Below are 24,485 nucleotides of genomic sequence, written 5' to 3'. Positions count from 1 at the left end.
TCCAACCACCAACCCAATACCACCATGGCCCCACGTGCCAAGTCCACACATTTCTTGAACACCTCTAGGGACAGTGACTCCACCACCTCCCTGGGCAGCCTGTTCCACGAAGTGCTTTCTAGGGCATCACAGCCAAGGCCCATGGGCTCACCAAGAGACAGGGATGGGATTTGTCTCTCTTGCCTGTACCTCTTCTTCCTCCACCTTCTCAGCCATGCTATCTCTAAGCATGGTTTCACTTTCTCATGCCTCTGATTTAGTTTCTCAGTTTCATCACCATCACATTGTTTTTCACAAGCAGCATCTTGGGTGTAGGCACCATGTCAAGCAGAAGCAACATCATGCCCTGCCCCAACAAGATCATTATCTAAAACCAGGAAAGACATCAGAGTCCCAGGAGCATGGTGATAGAATCAGCACTGAGCCCTGCAGGGACATCTGTGCCCACATGCACCCCTGCTGTGATCAGTTCTCCTGGCTGGTGCCCACCAAAGACCAGACCATAACCACTGCACCTACCCCAGGCCCTCTTGGGGAGGGTCTGGCAGCATGCAGGAGCAGGGGATGGGCAAGGAAAGTATGCAAGCAGAAGAGAGAGATCTTAGCAAACCTGCAAGTGGGATTGGCTCAGGAATGAATCCATAAAGCCCAAACTCTACATGCATCATCCCACCAGCCATGGCTTGCTCCAGGTTCCTCACCAGTGCAGACAGAAGTGGCTTTGCAATCAAGAAGAAAGGATCCCAACTGGAAGGGGAGAGCAGGGAGAAGGGAGCAGAGTCAGGAGCGTCTTGCAACCAAGGGCTACATTCAGATAGGCATTGACCATGCAACTTGAGCTATGAAGGCAAGAAGTTTAGCACCAGCAGCCCTAGGCACCCCCATGGCACTGGGCTGCACTGCCTATGGAACCAGCCAGAAAACCAGAACAAAACAGAAAACCAAAACCAAGCTAAGAGCATCACTGGGCAGAACAAGATGACACCAGAGATGACCACCACTCAGCCCCAAGGGTGGTAACACCCCTGCCCAGCTGTTAGGAGTGGCATTTAGCCACATGCCACCACAGTCACCTCTGGGGCTGCATCACCACCCTCAGAAAGGTTCTGGAGTCTCCACCTCTGGAGTCATTCCAAACCCACCTTGAAGTGTTGCTGTGTGACCTTCTCTAGGTGACCCTGCCTTGGCAAGGGGGTTGGACTGGATGATCTCCAAGAGGTCCCTTCCAACTCCTAACATTCTGTGATGCTGTAAGAAGCTTGAGCCAGCAGGAGCCAAATCCCTGTCCTCTGGATCCCCACACTCAGCTTTCACTCTGAGAGTGATTCTGATGACATTCTCAGGAATCAGGTTTGCAGAAGCAAGGCTGTCACTGGGTGTTCAGGAAGCAGAAAGGTGAGCACTCTGCTCATCACAGCTTTACAAGGCTGTGTGGTGCAGAAAGAGTAATGACTTCCCCATCAGCCTTGGCCTTAAATGCAGGATTGAAGACATTTTTACAAGGTAGAGAAAGGGCAAGAAGTTAGTGGCAAAAGGGGTGGTTCTGAGGTGACAGAACCCAAAATAATGTTGGTTGGCTGACTGAAAGGTAGTTAATTTTTCTGAAGGCACCACAATCCTCATGTAGGTGCTACCAGCTCCTGCTTGCCTTGCCCATACTGCTGCATCATGTAGATTTCATGAACTGGGAAGAACATAAGAGCCCAAAGAGGGTGGGCAGATCTCCACAAAGGGGACACTCACCTGGAATACTGTGCCTGGTCCTGGTGTCCCCAGCATAAAAGGGACATGGAGCTGCTGGAGTGGGTCCAGAGGATGCCACAAAGATGATCAGAGGGCTGAAGAACCTCCCCTATGGGGACAGGCTGAGAGAGTTTGGTATCTTCAGCCTGGAGAAGAGAAGGTTCCAGGGAGATCTTAAGGCAGCCTTCCAGTACCTGAAGGAGGTTACAAGAAAGCTGGTGAGGGGCTTTTCAGAAGGGCTGTAGTGACAGGATGAGGGGCAATGGCTTTGAGCTGGAAGAGGGGAGATTAAGACTGGAGACTAGGAAGAAATCCTTTCCAGTGAGGGTGGTGAGACACTGGAACAGGTTGCCCAGGGAGGTTGTTGATGGCCCCTCCCTGGAGGAGCCAGGTGAGATGAAGCCTTGAGCAACCTGGTCCAGTGGAGGATGTCTCTGCCCATGGCAGGGGGCTCGGAACTAGATGATCTTGAAGGTCTCTTCCAACCCAAACCATTCTATGAATCTTCATCACTACAGTCCATCTTAAGAAACCGTGCAACAGGCCATCATTCTAATTGCTGGGCAAAAGCTCCATCAAAGCCAGGGGAGGTTTGCTCGTGTGGGAGGGGCTGGAGAGGGAAGGAGTGTGTACATGTGTGAGCAGGCAGAAGAGGACACAAAGGCAGCAGCTGTTTATGCAACATTAACATTGAGAAATGAAGCCATGCAGCATTAGGGCTCAGCTTTGATGTTGCCTCCCAGCATTGAATTGCACCAGGGCAGGTTTAGGTTGGATATTAGAAGAAACTTTTCCCTGAAAGGGTTCTCAAAGACTGGAACAGGCTGCCCAGGGAGGTGGCTGAATCCCCATCCCTGGAGAGTCAGAGATGTGGTACTGGGGGACATAGTTTAGCACCAGGCTTGGTAGAGTTAGAGAATGATTGGACTTGATCTAAAAGATCTTTTCCAACCAAAACAACTCTATGATTCTATGAAGTGCCAGCAATGGTGAGTTTGCCCATCTCTAAGATATACCATAGCTGGGGGTGTTGAGGGCTGAGTCAACCTGTGGTCATCCTGCAAAGGGAAAACCAAAAAGCAGCACTTTCCTCTCAGATCTCACCTTCCTTATGGCCCCACTCTCTGCCATTGATATGCAGGTCTGCATGAGCTGTGCCTGGGTGCAGGGCTCATTCCACACCCTGAGCAGCAGAGCTGTGCCTAAAGTATGACTGTCACTTAGCTGAGAACAGAGGAGTCCAGTCTGGATCATGGAATCATTGAATGGTTTGGCTTAGAAGGGACCTTAGAGATCATCTAGTTTCAAGTCTCCTGCCATGGCCAGGGACTCCTCCTGTTAGCCCAGCTTGCTCAAGACCTCTTCCAGCCTGGCCTTGAACACCTCCAGGTCATCCACAATCTTCCTGGGCAACCTGTTCCAGTGTCTCACCACCCTCACTGGAAAGAATTTCTTCTTACTCTCCAATCTAAAATCTCCCCTCTTCCAGCTTCAATCCATTGCCTCTCATCCTATCACTGCAAGTCCTTGTAAAAAGTCCCTCCCCAGCTTTCTCTAGCCCCCTTCATGTACTGGATGCCAGCATTCAACTAAATCTCCAATTGTCTCTGCTGATGTCATCTCCTGCCAGCTCTACAGATGGGCAGCATGGAGCTGAGTGTCCCTCACTGCCTCTGCAGCCCTACAGAGAGACTATCTTAGAATCAGCAGGTTTGGAAACAACCTCAGAGATCATCAAGTCCAACCTATCACCCAGCACCTCATGGCTAACTAAACCTTGCTTCAAGTGCCACATCCAATCCTTTTTTGAACACCTCCAGGGACAGTGACCCCACCACCTCCCTGGGCAGCACATTCCAAGGGCAGATCACTCTTTCTGTGAAGAACTTTCTCCTCATCAAGCCAACTGCCCCTTCCTGCAAGCTCAGGAGCACCTAAAAATGGTGTTGGAGATAAAACCCACATCATCCCTCAGGATTCAGCTGTGCCAAGGTAAGCACAGCCCCATGGAGCTTTTTCCTCCCTTTGAGAAATGAGAAGCTGTGGCTACAAAGGGGCAGATCATCCACATCCCTATGCCTTTTGAACTTTCCATACAATTCCAAGCAATCCAATCCAATGCTGACCTGCCCTGTGTTTGTTTTTCTTTCTTGGATGTCTGAGTGTCTCCTTTGGCACAGAAAATGGATGGAAATCTCATTCCAAACAGCTGCTAATTACAGGGACTGAAACCTAATGCTTCATCCCAGCCTCAGAGGAGCCAGTGGCTGACAGGAAATCTCAGATGGGGTGAAGCATCTCAGCTCAGCCTGGCTGTACCTTTGGCAGGTTCCTCTGCAGAGTACACGCATGAGCAAGATGTGACCAGGACAGAGGAAACCAGATATCACCAAGCTCTCACTGACACTCAAGGAGTGTAACCTGCACCATGCCCCTTACCTTGAAGTTAAGGCACCACTGAAGTAGATTTCAAGTGGAACAACTCATGTGTAGAGAGTGAGAATATCAGAACTCTTTGAGAGTGCTGGAGCACTGGAACAGGCTGCCCAGAGAGGCTGTGAAGCTTCCTTCTCTTCAGACTTTGGCCTCCTTCTCTGGAGGCATTGCCATAGGATGCCCAGGGAGGTGGTGGAGTCACCATCCCTGGAGGCATTGCCATAGGATGCCCAGGGAGGTGGTGGAGTCACCATCCCTGGAGGGGTTCAAGAAACCTGTGGAAATGGCACTTGGGAACATGAGTCAATGGCCATGATGGCCTTAGGTTGATGGTTGGACTCAATGATCTTAGAAGTCTTTTCCAACCAAAACAATTCAATGATTCTATGACTTTCAAAACTCACCTGGATGTGTTCCTGTGCAACCTGATCTAGGAGCAACTGTGTTAGCAGGGGGGTTGGACTAAATGATCTCCAGAGGTCCATTCCAACCCCCACCATGCTTTGATTTAATGAAACAAACCATAAATCATCACCCTCTCTGGTTTTATATCTTAAAGTTGCTGGAGCAAGAAAGACCTTTGCAAATGCAGTGGAGAAAGAGAAATACAAGGTGAAGGAAGAGGGTGAGCTGGAAGCACACCTCCCAGCTCCACAGGAGTAAACAGGGTCCAGTGACAAGAGGAGATGGTCAGATCTCTGTGCCATCATTTAGGATGGTACCAAAGCTGCCAAACTTGAGGGATGAGTTTCTACAGATAATCACCACAGCTCACAGACACTGGAGCTAAGGTGAGTATGTCCAGGAGGGATGAGTGGCTCCCAGTGTGGTGCAAATTAAAGCAAGAGCTTCATTAACTATCTGATGAGACATGCAGCAGGAGCCCTAGGAGCCAGGGCATGGAGACCACACTGGCATACAGTGGAAGATTAGCTTCTAGGCTCCTCAACCTTACCTGGCTGAGGTGGCAGAGGTATTTCTCTCTCTCTCTCTTCTTTTTACCACTCCCTTAAAAGCTATAAGAATTACAAGCCAAGGAAAAAAAAAAAAAAAGTATTTTACTACTGCCAGCTAAAGGTGGATTTAGCTGGCCCACCTTCAAATGCTCAGGTTTGAAACTTCTTGCCTTTTGTTTTCTTGCAGGCATTTTTCTGCTTGCCATTAAAGCTCCCCTTGCTGGGGGTCTGCTTCAGAAAGCCAAACGCTGCTGTTTCAGCTACCAACTGGACACAGCTGATCCCAACAACCCCACATCCAACCATCCCAATCAGCTCCCTCAAGCAGGAAACCCCCAGAAGCAGCATTTCAAAGGTTTGGGCACATCCCAGAAGTTGTTGGGTTTTTTGGATTTTGTTTTTCCCTGCAGTTCTGCTTCATCTGTGACTCTTAGGCTGGAGTACTCCAAATGCATCCAGCTGCCCTGGAGCCAGGGCTTTACCTCTGCTGCTTGCCCATAAACCCTGTTGTTCTGTGGGAACATCTGCTCCTTTGTGCTCTGCCCAAGCACCCCACACATTCCTCAGAAATGTCTCTTTCTGCAGCCCTGGCTGCTTTTTGCCAGCAGCCGTGTGCATGCCTGACATGCTAAAAAAAAATTCCTATTTAACAGGAGGGTGAATGTGTGCCTCAGAAATGGTTCTGCCTGCAGGATGAAGGGGAGCAAAGCAGCACCCCTCTGCTGTAGGGACCCTTTTTTGTTAATGGCTTATTGTTTCATTTAGAGGGGACTTCCCGAGGGCCATTTGCAGCTTTTCTTCACCCCTGTAAAAATCTAAACACCGTTTAATATCCCAGAATGGGTTGGGTTGGGTTGGGCTGGGTTGGAAGGGACCTTCAAGATCAGCTAGTTGCAACACCCCTGCCATGGGCAGGGACACCTGCCACTAGAACACTTTGCTCAAGGCTCTGTCCAACCTGATCCCTTGACTTCACACTTGATCCCTTCACACTTGATCTTCATCCATAGAGAATCAGAGAATCACAGACATAAAGAATCATTTAGATTGGAAAAGTACTTTAAGACCATCCAGTCCAACCCTTCTCTAACTCTGCCTAGGCTGGTGCTAAACCATGGCCCTCAGTACCACAGCTCTGCCTCTTTCCAACACCTCCAAGGATGGGGATTCCACCAACTCACTGAGCAGCCTGTTCCAGTCTTTGAGAACCCTTTCAGGGAAGAAGTTTCTTCCCATCTCCAACCTAAACCTCCCCTGGTGCAGCCCGAAGCTGTTTCCTCTTGCCCTAAAACATGAAAGCGTGTGAGTAATGTTGTAACATTTTATGGCTAGTTGTCCTGGCTTTGTTGCTAGAACTTCTCTCAGATGACCCTGCACTCTTCTTTGGAGCTCCATTTTGGGTTTGCAGTCTCTGTGTGCTTTTCTTATCAGGATGCAAACAGTCTCTGTCTGACCAGCAGTGGGCAGAAGGTCTTTCCTGAGCTCCTTGGGTTTGTTCTCACTATTGTGTTTGAGTGTCACAGCACTGAGATCTCATGGCACTGTGCAGTGCACAAATGCATGGCACCCAGCCCCTGTCCTCCAAACAGCTGCTCTGGCAGGAGCTGAGATGGAAAACCAGGCTGTAGACAGCACCTGAGGCCATTTCTTCTCATCCTAAATAGTCTTGTCCTACCTAGTGTAACCCAAGTTGCAATCAGCCATCTCCCCTGGAGATATTCAAGGTGAGGCTCCACAAGGCTCTGAGCAACCTGATCTAGTTGGGGATGTCCCTGCTGACTGCAGAGGGGGTTGGACTAAATGACCTTTGGAGATCCCTTCCAGCCTGGACCATTCTATGATTCTATGATGATTAAAATGGTGAATGCCATCTTCACTACCCAGTGACCACCCAAAGACCTCCCCATCCATGAGCATGAAGTGAGGCATTGAGAAGTGTGTGCTCAGCCTCTCATTCCTTGCTTCTGCTGGCCCAACCTGGTGCAATGCAGGCACCTCTAAGGGACTGGATAAACCTTCCAGCTTGAGTCAGGAGAGTGGGGTTTGAAAATTGTTTTGCCAAACTCTTTCCCTAACCAAGGCAAACATGGTTGGACTTGATGATCTCAAAAGTCTTTTGCAGCCTAAGCAATTCTGTGGTTCTACAGACACAAGGGCCCCCACATGCATCTTCAGCCTGTACCTGGACAGAAGTCATCATCTGGTCATTCTAGTTCATGATTGAAATCCCAGCATTGCCACTCTGGTACCAGAGCATCCTGCATGACATAGAATCACAGGATCATTAAGGTTGGGAAAGACCTCCAGGATCATTGAGTCCAACCATCAACCTAAGGCTCCCTGGGAACAACCTGTTCCAGTGTTCCACCAACCTCATGGTGCAGAACTTGTTCCTCACACTCAATCTAAATCTCCTCTAGTTTGAAGCCATTGCCCCTTGTCCTGTCACTGCAGGTCTTTGCAAACAGTCTCTCTCCATCCTTCCTCCAGGCCCTCTCCAGGCACTGGAAGGCTTCTATCAAGTCTCCCTGGAGCCTCCTCCTCTCCAGGCTGAACAACCCCAGCTCCCTCAGCCTGTCCTCATAGCAGAGGTGCTCCAACCCCCTGATCATTTTTGTGTCCTGCATCCCACCTACCCTGATGCTGGGAGAAGATCTGAGGGAGCAGCAAGGTGTTGCCTCAGTTCCTCTGCTCTTCCCGCTAGCCAGGCTGTCGAGCTAAATGGGTGAATGCTCTCCTCTCCAACAAAGTTCTTAGTGAAAGAGGCTGACAACTGCAGCTCTAAGGAGCACAGACACCAGCTCCAGAGCAATCAGTTGTGCACATTTTACTTGTCTGGAGCTGCAGATTAAGTCTATGGTGGAAAAGTTCACCTTAGCAAATGTATTTGTTAGCCTGATTAGATCAACACCAGCACCACCACCACATTCAATCTTGCTATGCTTTTGGCAGCAGCAAGGACAGCTGGGCAAAGCCACCCTGAGCTTGGTGCTAGTTAAGGCATGCCAGATAATGAGCTTCCCAACACCAGGCACTCTCCCACAACAGACAAGCCATAGCAAAGCAGCCAGGTTTGGTGGTCACTACAGAAATCAAAGCCTTTCTGAGGTTGCATGTATGGGGTGGGTCAACACCCACCCATGAAGGAGCTTCTTGTAGCAGGGCCTTTGCTACATCATAGCATCTCACATGAACCATGTCTACAGCAACATGCCACTGGCATCAACAGGAGGTCTGCATGCTCCCAGTAAAGTTTGAAATATGGAATTGGGCATTGCTGGGAGCTCGAGCCTGTCTGGAGATCTCTTACAGGTTGGTTTCCAGCTAACTAGAAAGGGATTTCTGCTACAAAAGGCCTTTTGGACACCAGATCAGTCTGTGTCCATGCACTCCATAGAATCACAGAATGGTAGGGGCTGGAAGGGACCTCAGGACATCATGAAGTCCAACCCCCCTGCCAGAGCAGGGTCACCCAGGGCAGGTCACACAGGAACACATCTAGATGGGTCTTGAAAGTCTCCAGAGAAGGAGACTCCACAACCTCTCTGGGCAGCCTGTTCCAGGGCTCCAGCACCCCTCTTACCACAGCCACACTCCCAAGCACAGACCTCTTCTCTGTGAGCTTCTCCAGACCTGGAGGCAGCCCAGTTTCACAGGATGTCAGAGGTGGGAAGGGACCTCCAAAGATCATGGAGTCCAACCCCAGTTTCCATCAAACTGTTCTCCTTCCACTCTGCTCCTGCTTTGTTGAGGCTGAAGTTATGAAGATCCCAGTTGCAAATGCTGCCTTGCATTATCCCTGTAAAAAGCATTCTGACTTGCAACCCTCCACCTCCCCCTCTCTGGAGGTCACAGGCACTGTGTCTGTGCAAGCAGGTCACTGACAAGGTGCAAACGCTCTAGCTCAACATCCAAGCCATAGAGGACACCCAGAGAGGCATAAAACAACAGAGCATGAAACTGTTCTTCAGCCATGATCAGCACAGGCTGGCAACAGAGCAGCAGAACAGTGCTGGATGCCCAGCTGCTGAACATCACAAGCATTTGGGCTTCACCCAAGGAGCTACAGACTGTGCAAAGCCAACTCTGCCAAAGCACAGGCCAGCATCAGGGGTCTCTGAAGGCTGCTGGCACCATCTCAGCTACATCTATACAAGCTCAGTTATCATGCCTCAGGATATGGGCACCACTGGCACATTCTCCAGCTGTAATCCAGTGCAGGTGATGGCAGTTGGAACTGTCCTGCACTGTCTCTGTCCCACCAGAGGCTTCCTGAGTCCCTGGGAGCTCTTTGTTCAGCAGCTTAGCCAGTTTTTCTGGTTTGCTTTGCTTTGCCATGGTGGAACAGAGCAGCTGGCAGGGCTGCTTTTCAGTCTCTTTTCAGTGGTGCCCTGATCTCCAGGCATGCCTTCCAACCCCCACCATTCTAGAATTTTACTCCAGGTGCCTGACACTCACCCAGCTGCCTAGGAGAACTCCACCATGGGAGCAGACATGAAAGGCAACATGTCAGGAAGATTTGCCCTGGATTGAGCAAAAGCCAGGGAGCTTGTGGGGCAAAGAGCCTGGGCCAACAGACTTCATGAAAAGTCTGTGCAGCAGAAGTTACCTTTCCCTCAGGAGAGGTTTCTAACCAGCATTTCAACCTTGTCTGCCAGCCCAGGAGCTCCTCTGGGGCCCCTCAGCAGAAGATCTTCACACAGCATAGCTACATCTGGGCTAGTGCTCTCTGCTACCTTCACTGTAAAGATGGCTGATTGCAACTTGGGCTACACTAGACAGGACAAGGCTATTTAGGATGAGAAGAAGTGGCCTCAGGTTGCACCAGGGCAGGCTGTTTATTAGCAAAAACTTCTTCACTGAAAGGGTTCTCAAAGACTGGAGCAGGCTTCCCATGGAGGTGGTTGAATCCCCATGCCTGGAGGTGTTTCAAAGAGGCAGAGATGTGGTGCTGAGGGCCATGGGTTAGCACCAGCCTTGGTAGAGTTAGAGAATGGCTGGACTGGATGATCTTTAAGGTCTTCTCCAAGCAAACCCATTCTGTGATTATAAAGGACCAAAGATTCTAAAAGAGCCTGTAGAAGAGTGGAGCTGGGGGTTCAGCTGAGCTCTGCTTCAGGTCCATGCTCTACACTGGAGTGTTTGAACACAATGCCTAAACACCTACACACAGGATGTGCTGCTGCAGACCAGTAGCCCATCTGTGGACACAGAAGGAAAGAAAGTCCTCAGCAAACTTCTGTGAACTCTCTCTGCCTAGAAAACTCAGCAAACCCTGCTGCATTCCTTCCATCAAAGGACAAGACTTGGTTGGTTATCTGCATGGATACAGCCCCTGCAGGCAACCACCTCCCTTTGCTCTCCAAGATTAACTCTTGTTTACACCTGCAAGTCTTTTGCCCCATAACAAACCTTACCAAGAGGTCTGCACGGAGTTCTCAAGAAACCTGAGTTCCCAGGTTGCAATGCCAGAAGACAAAGCCAATTTAAATCATGATCTTTGAAACCCTGGGGCATCACATCAACCCCCTCCACCCCATCTCCTAGCCACACGCTCTTGCTCTGTTCCCTGTCAGACTCCTCCATGAGACAATTCAACACCCTTGACCAGCAGAAGACTGATATACCTCTTAAAGAAAAGGGCAGCTCAGTGGTGAACAGCTCAGGGATGGGGCTGGCAAGCCCCAGAGCTCAGGAGGGGCTGTGAGACCACACAGCCTGGGGTAGAGGTAGGAGGAAGAAGAGAGCCAGGGGGGTTATCCTAGGTGAGCTCCTAGGTTGTTCTTGGATAGTCTTTTGGATTCTCCTAGGAGGGAGCCTTGGGTTGTGGTAGGAGGGACTCTTCTTGCCCTTCAGCTGCTCTCCAGAGGAATAGATCAGCCAGGTTTGCCATCCTGTGCCACTATGACTGTGCCAGGGGCAAGGGTTTTCCCCTAGCTGGGAACACAAGCCCAGGAGGAGCCTGCAGCCTGAATCTGATATGCAAAGTGTCCCCAACAGAGCCATGAGCTGTACCAAGGCATCTCCCCTCAGCACCAGAAGCAGCAGCCCCACAAGAGACACATCTTTCCAGCTCCAAGTTTCAAAACTATTTCTATTTGCTTTGCAATGAATTTGCCCCTGGCAGGGGCTGAGACCCAGGAGTTAATGTGCAGCAGGTTTGTGGTAGATGAATGCTGCTGGAGCCATAAGTCAGGTTAATTGACAGAAGCTGTCTACAGCACCATGAAATATGCACATCAGAGCTGCAAAACAGGAATCCTCTGTGAAGGGCAAACAAACAGAGCCTTTTGCTTCCAAGCAGTGTGATTGCTTCTCTGCTTCACATCAAACACTACCAGTTATACCCATGTCTGAAATGAGGTGAGATCAGGCAAAGACACTTCTGCAACCAGCCAGCCAAATGCAGCAACTGGAGGAGGAATGTACCTGAGATACAGCTCACCAATCCCAACCACACTGTCAGAGAATGGTAGGGGCTGGAAAGGAGCTCAGGAGATCATCAAGTCCAATCCACCTACCCAGCTGGAGTCACCAAGCAAAGGTCACACATGAACCCAACCAGGAGGGTTTGGAATGTCTCCAGAGATGAAGATTCCACCACTCATCTCTGGGCAACCTGCTCCAGTGCTCTGTCACCCTTTAATTAAAGAAGTTCCTTCTCATGTACAGATGGAACTTCTTATGTTCAAGTTTGTGCCCATTGCCCCTTGTCCTGTCACTGGGCACCACTGAACAAAGCCTGGTCCCATCCTCCTGCCACCCATCCTTTAAGTATTGAGCAGCATTGATCAGATCCCCACTCAGGCTGCTCCTCTCCAGACTAAAAACCCCAATTCTCTCAGCCTTTCCTCGTCACACAGATGTTCCAGTCCCCTCATCTTTGTAACCCTTTGCTCTACCCTCTCCAGCAAGTCCCTACCCTTCTTGAGCATCACTATTGAGCCTTAATTTGTCCCTGTCATTAGCAGAACCATTCTGGTGCTTCCCTCTTAGTGAAGAGCCAACAGTGAAGAGAAACTGCAGAAAAAAAGAGTCAACAAAGATCCTTGAAACCTGCAAGCCCAGCCCAGCAATCACCACTCCCACATCCTCTTCCTTGACTCACACAAGCAGCTCCACGTGTGGATGAGTTGGAGGACTTTTGGGATGAGACCTCAGGTAATCCTGACCTGACCTGACTCATGAAGGGGGAGGAAGAAGCTCAATCCAACTGGCTTGGGAGGCAGCTCATCTTGCCAGAGGTACCTGATGCCAGTTCCTTTGGAAATAAGGAATTAATCACCTTTCTGATTAAGATTTGATACTCTTAGATGGGCAAGGAGAAACGAGTCAAAGCTGAAGACATCATCAGAAAAGGGTGGAAGAGGTGCTGGGTAGGTGTTGGGACAGAACTGTTCCCATTTGGAAGCTCAGCTGAGGAGTTAAGTTGCAGGAGGTTGGAGTCGGTGGCTAAGAGCCTGGTCTGTGAAGTTCTCCTCTCCCACCCCAGCCTGAGTGCTGAGTGAAAGCAAGAAGGGCTTTTTGCTCATTCTGGTGCTGCATCCTGCACCACCCAGATCAGCCAGGCTTTGTCACCAGCCCCACATTCAGAGGTGGGGAGGGAGCACAGCCCTGTGCCCTGCCTCTCCTGACAGCAGCTGAAAGAGCCTTTCTGAAACACCTCAGCTGAAAGGCTGGAAGGAGCAGGATGTGAGATCCCAGTGTGGGCAGAGGGAGCTGCCTTTCAGCAGGTGCTAGCAGGGCAAGAGAAAACTGCTCAGTGCAAAAGATGTCAGCTCTCATTTGGCAATGTGTCAGTGCAAGTGTGGTAGCACCTTCATGCCAAGTCTGGACAGGCCCTGCAGGAGGAGGACAGCTGAACAAGTGAGGAGAAGGGCTTGGAGCTTGCTCTGGGGGCAGCTGAGTGCTGCTCTGCTTTGGGTGAGGGAGAGAAAACAGCTGTCCTCTAAGGGGAAGGTTTGAAAGCCAAGGGGTCAGGAAAGGAGTCTGCAACTGCCAGCATTTCCCACCTGCTCCAAGCAGTCTGAGGATCCTGCTCGAGCTGGCTGTGGCCACGTGGAAGCCTTTTCTGCACTAAGATTCCTGAGGCTGATGTTATTGTGGGAGCTGAACTGTGTTCAGCAGCAATGGGACCACTACAGGAGCCAGGGCCAGATGGACAGAGCCAGAGAGGAAAGGGGCACCTCCCAACAACTCAAGCTCCTCTTTTCTCTTGTGCCAACCCCTGCTGCTTTGGCATCTGAGCTGGCATTCTGGATCCTACACACACAGGAAAAAACACACCCTAGGAATCTTCATGGAAGATGGGGAGTGGTGGAATCACCATCCCTGGAGGGGTTTCAAAGAGGCAGAGATGTGGTACTGAGGGACATGGTTCAACACCAGGCTTGTTAGAGTGGTTGGACAGGATATTAAAGGTCTTTTCCAGCCAAAACAATTCTATGGTTCTATGAGAATATTAATCTTGATGTTCCTCTAAATATTAACATCAGCAGTAATTACCATCACCACACTTTCACTCCCCTCTGTTCCTCCAGGTCTGCACATTAGCTCACAGGTCCCCAGGTGAAAGCCTTGCAGCCCTCCCTGCCCTGCCAGGTCTCCTGAGCCTCCTCTCCATGCTCTGTGCCATGGGTATCCGGATCCTGCCGTGCCAACCCCATGCTGGGGCAGCTGTAATTGTGTTGCCACAATATTGGATTAACAACTCTGAAGGTCCATCACCTTTTTAATCTCCTCTTTGCTGAAATCAACTCCATTTTCATCATATTTCAGTGGGTGATCAAAGTTCTGTTACAATGCATGACCAGAGCTACCTCCTCCTTGGAGGAAACAAGAAAAACCAATTTCCTGCTCAAATCCACTTGGGATACACAAGTCCCCTGAAGAGGAACTTCCACCATCAGGTAATGTCAGGGCCAACTGAACACAGCATGTTGGCATCATGCACAGCAGCCACTGGCACCTTCACCAAATACACATCCCAAGGGGAAGGTGGAAGCTCTCAACACCATGGCAGCCATGGAACCTGGCCAGGAAACAGCAAGCTTGGATTCAGCTCCTTCCTCAGGCTGAGGGGACTGGAAAACATTGCTCCCATGAGCCTACCTGAACCACCATCCAGAGGAAAACCCTAAAGGAGAAGACTCTAGCACAGGAGTCAAGACCTTTCTGCCATCAATAAGTCCTAACTGAAAGCAAAAATGAGAGCAGAAAAGGAAGAGCTTCCTTTAGCTTCCTGGCTGCAGCCCTCAGCCCTTTAGAGAGGGGAGACCAGAGCAACTTAAAAACCAGCCCTTTGGGAAACACGAGACAGCCTCAGCTGGGTATCAACTGACAGGACAAGAGGAAATGGCCTCAAGTTGCACCAGGACAGGTTTAGGTCAGATATTGGGGAAAATGTCTTCACTGCAAGAGTGGTCAGGCATTGGAACAGGCTGCCCAGGGAGGTGGTAGAGTCACCACCCCTGGAGGTGTTCAGGCAATGTGTGGACATGGCACTTGGGGGCATGGTTTAGCAGGCAGGCTGGTGTTGGGTCGGAGTCAATGATCTTAGAGATCTTTGCCAATCAAAGCAATTCAAAACCACTCTGGAAACAGCAACATTCAACCTAAATGTCACAGAATGGTTTGGGGTGGAGGGACCTTCAAGATCATGTAGTTCCAATCTAAGTGCCATGCTTGCTCAAGGCCTCATCCAACCTGGCCTTGAACACCTCCAGGGAGGGGGCATCCACAGCCTCCCTGGGCAACCTGCTCCAGTGTCTCACCACTCTCACTGGAAAGAATTTCTTCATAACATCCAGCCTGAAACTCCCGTCCTCAACCTTCAATCCTTTGCCCCTCATCCTGTTTCTACAAGCCCTTGGAAAAAGTCCTTCCCCAGCTCTTCTGTAGCCTCCTTCGGGCAGTGGAAGACTGCTCTAAGGTCTCCCCAGAGCCTTCTCCTCTCCAGGCTGAGCAGGCCCAAGTGAGGATGCATGTAACAACAAACAAACACCTCTGGTTTTGCTGACAGACTGAGGGCCTCATGGATCAGGAGGTTTATTGCAGTCTCCAAGCAAAAAGATCAAAAGGCAGATCAATGCCTCAGCTTTCGGCCGGTTTTCGATGGCACGCTAAGGGATTAAGAACTCAAAGGATTTCCCTTCAATCTTCCAGAGTTTGCAGAACATGGAAGAGTTTTAGGTCAAATTATAATAATTAACTTGAGACAGCCTGTTGAGTGGAGAGGAACTTTGCCAAAACCAATTTTGCACATCACTAAACCCTGACGTTCGAATTCCGAGGGGAAGCTTGCTCCAGCTCACCCACAAGTTTATACAGGTTGAGCCATTAGGAGGGAGCTTGGTCTTTGGTGAAAACAAGAGCTGAGAGTTGTAACTCTTCCCAGGTCAGATGGGAAGTAGTCCCAAGAGGATGGTGCATAGCGCAGCAGAAGGAACGTTCAAACATACCCAGGATCCTGCTGCCATGCAGGGAGATGTGGCCTCTTACAACTCGGATAATTAATCAGTGACAGGATCGTTAATCAGCACTTCTGTGTTCTTAAGAGATCCTCAGGAAACTGCTGAATGGAAATGCCAGGAATTATCTTCAGTAGGCAGCTCATCTTTGATAATGAGTGGATGGATGCTCGGTGAGGAAAGAAAAGACAATCCAAGCCCAAAGATGAGCTGCTGGAGCATATCCAGAGCAGGGCAATGAAGCTGGGGAAGGACCTGCAGAACAGGGCTGGGGAGGAGCAGCTGAGGGAACTGGGGGTGTGCAGTCTGGAGAAGAGGAGGCTGAGGGGAGACCTCATTGCTCTCTACAGCTACCTGGAAGGAGGTTGGAGTGAGGTGAGTGTTGGTTTCTTCTCCCAAGTATGAGGAGATAGAACAAGAGAAAATGGCCTGAAATTGTGCCAGGGAAGGTTTAGGTTGGAGATGAAGAAAAATTTCTTTCCTGCAAGAGTGTTCAGGATAGGAACAGGCTGCCCAGGGAGGTGGTGGAGTCACAACCCCTGAAGAGGTTCAGGAAACCTGTGGACATGGCACTTGGGGCTATGGTGGTGTTGGGCTGATGGTTGGGCATAATGACCTTGGAGGTCTCTTCCAACCAAAACAGTTCTGTGGCTTTATGACTACTGAAAAAAAATGTGCTGCAGCTTAGCTGGGTGGGATGTCCCTACTGCAGGTGACAGCCTGCATTAGAGAAAGGGCAAGGCTGCATTAAGAGCAGAAACAGACAGTTTTAAAGCCACAAGCAGCTGGTTTTTAAACAGAAAAGATCTATTCCCTATTGCTCCATATCCAAGGGAGCAAGCAGAAGGGAGCTCAAACAGCTGCACTGGCCAGACCTACATTATATTCACAGAAGCATAGAATCCTAGAAAGGTTTGGATTAGAAGGGACCTTAAAGATCACCTAGTTCCAACCCCTGCCATGGGCAGGGACACCTTCCACTAGACCAACTTTCTGAAGCCCTCCATTTTAGTTCATTCCAGACCATATATTCCTCAAACTTCAAACTGTTATTTGTTATCACTGCTTTGGAGGAGATGAGGCAGCTGGAGGGAGGAAGGAGAGGAGGGAGGAAGGAGAGGAGGGAGGAAGGAGAGGAGGGAGGAAGGAGAGGAGGGAGGAAGGAGAGGAGGGAGGAAGGAGAGGAGGGAGGAAGGAGAGGAGGGAGGAAGGAGAGGAGGGAGGAAGGAGAGGAGGGAGGAAGGAGAGGAGGGAGGAAGGAGAGGAGGGAGGAAGGAGAGGAGGGAGGAAGGAGAGGAGGGAGGAAGGAGAGGAGGGAGGAAGGAGAGGAGGGAGGAAGGAGAGGAGGGAGGAAGGAGAGGAGGGAGGAAGGAGAGGAGGGAGGAAGGAGAGGAGGGAGGAAGGAGAGGAGGGAAGGAGAGGAGGGAGGAAGGAGAGGAGGGAGGAAGGAGAGGAGGGAGGAAGGAGAGGAGGGAGGAAGGAGAGGAGGGAGGAAGGAGAGGAGGGAGGAAGGAGAGGAGGGAGGAAGGAGAGGAGGGAGGAAGGAGAGGAGGGAGGAAGGAGAGGAGGGAGGAAGGAGAGGAGGGAGGAAGGGAAAAAAATAAAAGAAACACCAAAAACAAAACAAAACAAAACAAAACAAAAAACTAGTCCAACAGGAAGCATCCAGGCTCTGGCTGCAGGAAAGAGCCAGCCCAACGATCACCGGGTCACCTCACGTCGAGATCAACAAAGGGCAGACGACAACGAGAAGATGAGCTAAAGGGCTCGGTGGCTGCTGCCTGGCCCTAACTCTCTCTTGACTTTCACCAGCTCCTTGTCAGAGGGGGTCTGAGGCGTTTGACCCTCCCCCCACCCCCGGTTTCCAGGCGCGGGCAGGGAGCTGGGGACACATGCGGCAGCGGTAAATAGGCGACGCCGTCCCCGCCTGCCCCGGCCCTGCCATGGGTGACTGCTCTCCCGAGTCAGCCTATCAGCAATTTATTGCCTCTTCTCCATCAGCCGGCAAAGAAAGTGTCACACAGATGTTGGCTTTGTAACTCATTCAGTGTCACCGTGGGGTTCTCCGCCATTGTGTCCCCGCACAATGGGCTGGCTTTCAGGGAAGGGCACGGTGGGGCTGCGAAGGTAGCCCAGGGGCTGGGGATGTGCTGATGGCTCTTTGTTGCAGCTCCTTGGCCCAGGGTAGCGCCTGCCTTTGCACTCCCCTGCGCTGGAGGCAAGGCCTGGAGAGGAGCTGGCAGGAAGGAAGGATTTTCTGCCTTTTGTGAGCTCTTTCTGTGCTATTTTTGTTCTCTGGGATGGCTTTTGTTGCCCAAGGTAATGATCCTTGGCCCTTATTCATATCTCTGCTTTTGTCCGGGGGGCCTTTGTAGGCAAGGCACTGGGGGTGGAACCACACCAGACGCAGCACCAGGGCCAGCCCCTGCTCCACATCCAACTATGAATAACTGGCTATGAGCTCTACAGCATGAAACCATCCCTGTCAGAGTGTGGACAGCAGGCTGAGCAAAAGATTTCACCAAAGATACAGCAGATGCATCCTGGCTCCACCAAGCATCCCAAAAACCATCCCGCCCTGCAGTGACCACAGAGGTGACAGTGTGCTGAGCAGTATCCCAAAGCCTGGTTAGGACAAACACCTTCACAAGTTGTCCCACAGCCATTGTAGTCACAAAATAGAATCACAGATCTGTTGAGGTGGGAAGAGTCCTTTGAGATGATCTCATCCAGCCACTCACCTTGAGCTGACATTCCCACCACTACTGCTGAGCCACTACTGCTAAACCAGTAGCAGAAGTCCTCTGGACTTCTTTAAGTGCATGCACACCCAAGTCCTTAGGGAAGGACAAGAAAAGCTGCTCCAGGAGTGATGTAAACCAAACCAAATCCCTTCCCCTGAACCTCTGCCAAACCTCCTGGGATGATGCTCTCACCCCTTCTGCCTTGGTGCCTGTGAGGGGACAAGACAGCAGCTGACAGCAGCTCTTTAGACATACAAGCACAAAAGAGTAAAAGCAGCTTCAGTCCTTACAAGAAGAGGAGCTCCAAGGCCATGTCTTTCCTGCCCACAGGTGATACAGGATCACAGAATTGTTGGGTTGGGAAAGACCTTTAAAGCTCGTTAGTCCAAACCCCCTGCAGTAAGCAGAGACATCCCCAACTAGATCAGGTTGCTCAGAGATGCATCAGACCTGACCTGAGTGTCTCCAGGGGGGAGGCCTCCACCATCCCCCTGGGCAATCTGTTGATATCATCACCACACTCAAGCCAGAAAAGCAAAACGCAGTGGGGACAGCCCAAGGTGACACCACTCCACACCGAAGCCTCCTCTGATGCCCAGCGTGGGCTTTGCTCTTGGCTCCCTCCACAGAGCTGCACGCTGGGCTCCAGATCCGCACAGAGCTCTGCAAGTTCTCACATGTGGACTATTAAGCAGATTTGTTTGTTTTTCCAGGTTCAAGGTCTCGGAGCGTAAGCTCCGCAGGGTAGGGAGGCTCTGCTCTTCAGACATCTAAAGCACCACACCCCAGAGCTGAGGAGGAGGGATTTTTCTTTTTAATATATTTAATTTTTTTTTTTTGTTAAACTCCCATCCATCAGCTCCACAGCAACAATGGTGCCAAACGAAGTCTTTCCACTCGTGCAATTTTTGTGGTCTAAGGCTTCACCACGTGTTTAACCACGGACTCCTTGGCTGCTGCCAGCCAGCACCCATGTTCCCAGGTGGTCCTGCAGCCCAGTACCAGCCAAGCCTGCAGCTGGTTAGTTCCTAAGCTCAGGGCAGTCAGGGCAGCTGTGGAGAAAGGCCAAATATAACAGAGACACACAGAGCCCTGCATGTATGTGCGTGGACAGCTGTGCAGAGAGGCACAGAAACTCACACACAAGGGGTGCCTGAAACAGAAAATGAGATCAATCTGTGCACAAAGTGTGCCTGGAAAACATGAAAACATATGAACACACACAAGGGGTGTGTAAAAATAAATAAGTAAATAAATGATGTTTTAAAACAATGAGAAGTTAAAAGGATAAACTCCTGCACAATGTGTGCATGTAAAAAAAAAAAAAGGGGGATGGGGGGAAGGGAAAAAAAGGTAAAAGGGGGGACAGGGAAAAATGAAAAAAGAAAAGAAAAAGGGAAAATGGGAAAAAAATAAAAAGAAAAAAGAAAGGGACAAAACAGTCAAAAAAAAAGAAAAAATACGTAAGTGGCAAAAAAGGGAAGGAAGAATAATAAGGAAAAAGAAGAAAGAAAAGGCCAAAAAAAGGGAAAAAGACATAAGGGCCAAAAAAAAAAAAATGGAGGAAAAATAAAAAGGAAAAGGAAAAAAGAAGAAAGAAGAAAAGGCCAAAAAAAGGGAAAAAGACATAAGGGCCAAAAAAAAAAAAAATGGAGGAAAAATAAAAAGGAAAAGGAAAAAAGAAGAAAGAAGAAAAGGCCAAAAAAAGGGAAAAAGACATAAGGGCCAAAAAAAAAAAAATGGAGGAAAAATAAAAAGGAAAAGGAAAAAAGAAGAAAGAAGAAAAGGCCAAAAAAAGGGAAAAAGACATAAGGGCCAAAAAAAAAATGGAGGAAAAATAAAAAGGAAAAGGAAAAAAGAAGAAAGAAGAAAAGGCCAAAAAAAGGGAAAAAAGAAAAGAGGAAGGGAAAAAGAAAGAAAGAGGAAGGGAAAAAGAAAGAAAGAGGAAGGGAAAAAGAAAGAAAGAGGAAGGGAAAAAGAAAGAAAGAGGAAGGGAAAAAGAAAGAAAGAGGAAGGGAAAAAGAAAGAAAGAGGAAGGGAAAAAGAAAGAAAGAGGAAGGGAAAAAGAAAGAAAGAGGAAGGGAAAAAGAAAGAAAGAGGAAGGGAAAAAGAAAGAAAGAGGAAGGGAAAAAGAAAGAAAGAGGAAGGGAAAAAGAAAGAAAGAGGAAGGGAAAAAGAAAGAAAGAGGAAGGGAAAAAGAAAGAAAGAGGAAGGGAAAAAGAAAGAAAGAGGAAGGGAAAAAGAAAGAAAGAGGAAGGGAAAAAGAAAGAAAGAGGAAGGGAAAAAGAAAGAAAGAGGAAGGGAAAAAGAAAGAAAGAGGAAGGGAAAAAGAAAGAGGAAGGGAAAAAGAAAGAGGAAGGAAAAAAGAAAGAGGAAGGAAAAAAGGAAGGAAAAAAGAAGAAAAGAAAAAAAGAAGAAAAAAAGGAAAAAAAATAAAAAGGGGGGATCAGGGGGGAAAGGGAAAAAGGAAAAAAAAAAGAAAAAAGGAAAAAGGGGAAAGGAGAAAAAAGGAGAAGAAAGGGGAAAAAAGAAAAAATAAGGAAAAGAAAAAAGGGGGAAAGGATAAAAATGAGAAAAAAAGGGGGAATGGAGGAAAGGGGGAAAGGTGGGGAAAGGGTAAAAAAAAAGGAAAAATAAAGTTTAAAAAATGTAAAAATGTACAAAAATTGTAAAAATGCAAAAAAGAATAGATAAAAATGTAATAAAAAAGGGTACACTGTCTGAGGCCATGCAGACTGTGTGTGTTTAGAATACAGCTCCCTCCTCCTAGCCAGACAATACAAACTTTTCAGTGCAAAGCAAGGGGAGTTTTGATTTCATGCTTGGGAAAATGTGGTCAGACCAAAGCAGCCCTTTGAATGAATCCCTGCTCAAATGACCTGACTGCACCAAAATTCCTGGACCTGTTTCTTTATCTCTCTGCTGACAGGAAAGTCTCATTAGGATGAAGTATTGGACTTGCAGAAGGGTCAAAGTCTTCATGGCCCACCAAGCTGTCCTCAGCAGCAAGCCTGTGATAAAGAAGGTCTGGGAAACTCACGTCCATGTTAAATGCAAGCTTGGAAATCACTGAAAAGCCACAGACTCATAGAATTGTTTGGGCTGGAGATGATCTCTAAGATCATCCAGTCCAACCATCAATCCAGCACCACCACGGCCATTAAACCCACAAGTCCCATGGCCACACATTTCTCGAACCCCTCCAGGGATGGTGACTCCACCACCTCCCTGGGCAGCCTGTGCCAATCCCTGACCACTCTTGCAGCAAAGAAATTGTTCCTCATACCCAACCTAAAACAAAAATCAAAATCCAATCAAAACTGAACAGACCCCTACCTTCCTAGTGGGGTCCCTTGGACCTCCAGGTCCTCCTGAGGCAGGTAATTTTCCCTTAGGCTGAGCTGAGGAGAAGCCTTCCCACCACATCAGCCCTTGCTTTTAAAGCTTTCTCCTGAAACAGGTGCTGTCCACTATGGAGAGCAGCCTGGTGGCCCCACTGCCAAGATGACTTCCCTGGAAAAAAAGTACTTCTCTGTAGGACCTAACCTACCATCCATGATGCTTACACTTGAGGAGGACCACCTCCACTTCACACACCCCTGATTGTTCAGTAGAAAGACCATGGTGGGGGTTGCTAAAGCCAGCCAGAGAGGGTTTCTTGATGGAGGTTGGCTTTGAGATCCCAGACCTTCAAACAGAAGCCACAAATTGTGTGGGCAGGTTTCCTCAGTCATTATGCTCTGTTATTAGGGCCTTCAGCTGTGAAGAGGAGAGATCTGGATGGTTCCAGTGGCAAATTTAATTTATTTTATACAAATGGGAACATCTTGAAAAGTTTTGGAGCCTGGGAGAGGCTTTGAAAGCTGTGTTTGGACATTTCTTTGGGGAAAGCAAGTTCAAGTCCCATCAAGCAGAGGAAAAATCACTCCTGGGACTCTTCCATATGCCAGATGAATACTTTAATTACTGGCCTGGGTGCAAGGAGGAGGCAGGGAAGCTCAGCATTCCTGCTTTCTCCAGTTCTTCATTTGACAGAAGTGGTTAACCCCTCTTGGGCACCAGACCATGTCCAAGCTTTGAGCTTGCAGTCATAACAGACACCTTGAGCAACATCCATAGGCAGAAGTAACCACTTCTGAGGTGGTGAGTGAGCAGAGCTGGGCACCTCCAGAAGGCAACCACAACCACTGAAGGTGCAAATGTTTCTCCAGAGGGGTCTTTCTCCTCTCACTGAAGGAAGAAGGATTCCTGGACACCAGAGTGCTAAGGCAAGGAACTTTCTCTGCTGCTGAAATAAGGTGAGATGAACTATAGAATAGTTTGGATTGGAAGGGACCTTAAAGGCAAGCTTGAACCAACCAGACATGGGCAATCTGGGCACCCAGCAGTGTTTCCTCAGCCTTCCCCCTTCCTGAAGTTCATGAATCCCATCTGTACAGTGCCCAGTGCACCCTGTGGATGCTGTTGCCCTGCATAAAGATTGTTCACACCACAACCCATGACTTTGGCCAGATGAGAGCACTAACCACACAATAAAGTTCCAGAAATCATCCAACATCAACAGGCTTCAGTTGGAGTGATTAACCCAAGCCCAGGAACCTGGGGAGCAAGCATACTAAATGTCTGCTGAGCACTAAATCTTTCTGGCCATGCAATAAAATAGCAAAAACAAAAAAAAAAGCAAAGCAAGGAGGAAGTGAGCACAATGATTCCTAGTCCCAAAGAGGGTTCACTGGTTGTTTACAAGGGACAGACTGCAAGGAAGGGGTGGTAGGAACAAAGGGGGGATGGAACAAAGCTGGAAGTGGGGAGATGCAGGCTGGACGTGAGGAAGAAGTTCTTCCCCATGAGAGTGGTGAGAGCCTGGAATGGGTTGTCCAGGGAGGTGGTTGGGGCCCCATCCCTGGAGGTGTTTAAGGCCAGGCTGGATGAGGCTCTGGCCAGCCTGATGTAGTGTGAGGTGTCCCTGCCCATGGCAGGGGGTTGGAACTGGGTGATCCTTGTGGTCCCTTCCAACCCTGACTGATTCTATGATGTCAGCTGCAGGATTTGATAGCAGCAAATATGTCTCAGAGAGGGGTGGAGTGGACTAGACTACAGAGAGAACAGCAGTCCTGGGAGCAGATGATTCATAGAATCCTAGGATGGTTTGGGTTGGAAGGGGCCCAATACAGATCAGGCTCTTCTGAGCTGCACCCTGTGATAGGACAAGGGGCAGTGGATACAAACTACAGCCCAGGAGGTTCCACCTCAACATGAGGAAGAACTTCTTTACTGGAAGGGTCACAGAGCCCTCGAGCAGGCTGCCCAGAGAGGTTGTGGAGTCTCCTTCTCTGGAGACTTTCAAGACCCATCTGGATGTGTTCCTGTGTGACCTTCATTAGATTCTATGGTTATGTGGTCCTGCTCTGGCAGGAGGGTTGGACTTGATGGTCTCTGGATCATCATCCTGTAACTCAGTCACTGCAAAGCCTACCTGGAGGTCAGGGGCTTGAAACTGTGTCCTACACCTTGAGACTTGTAGCTGTTGACAGCAGCTACATATGGACTCTCCAAAGGGAGGAAGGATATGGGTTGGTGTCCAGGTTTCATCCAAACCACAACAGTTGGAGTAAATACTGAGCCTCTGGGCACAGGTCTGTGAAGCCCTCTGCACCTCAGCCTGGCCAGCACAGCTTGTGTGCCCAAGAGGGGCTACCCAAACCAAGCCATCCCAGGCTCTCCAGTTCCACTGGCCAGCCAGAGACAAGGTTCTTTGCTCTGCTGTAGCTCCTTCAGACACACAGAGCTCATAGCTGGCACTGGGAATCTCTGCCAGGCACTTCAAAGAGGGCAGGATTCAACTCATCGTTGGAAGCCCAGCCCCATTCCCTGTCCTTAGGCAAGTGGAGGAGCCATGAGAACAGCTCAGAAACCTCAACTGCTTCAAAGTGCATCTGCCTGGCTTGGGAATCAAGAAGTGCCCTAAAAATACACCTGCAAAGCCCTGGTGACCTGTTTCTGTTGCCTGGGATGAGATGGACACCTGTGTCCTACTGAATGGTCCTCACATGCCTGAGCCTCCACTATTCCACATCACAACCCAGCTCTTCCTGCTTCCTACTGCCCCAAAAGCTGTGCCAGCTCCAAGGCTTTAC

The sequence above is a fragment of the Indicator indicator genome, chromosome 23, assembly GCF_027791375.1.
Source record: "Indicator indicator isolate 239-I01 chromosome 23, UM_Iind_1.1, whole genome shotgun sequence".
Lineage (NCBI taxonomy): Eukaryota > Metazoa > Chordata > Aves > Piciformes > Indicatoridae > Indicator > Indicator indicator.
This window is presented reverse-complemented; position numbering follows the sequence as displayed.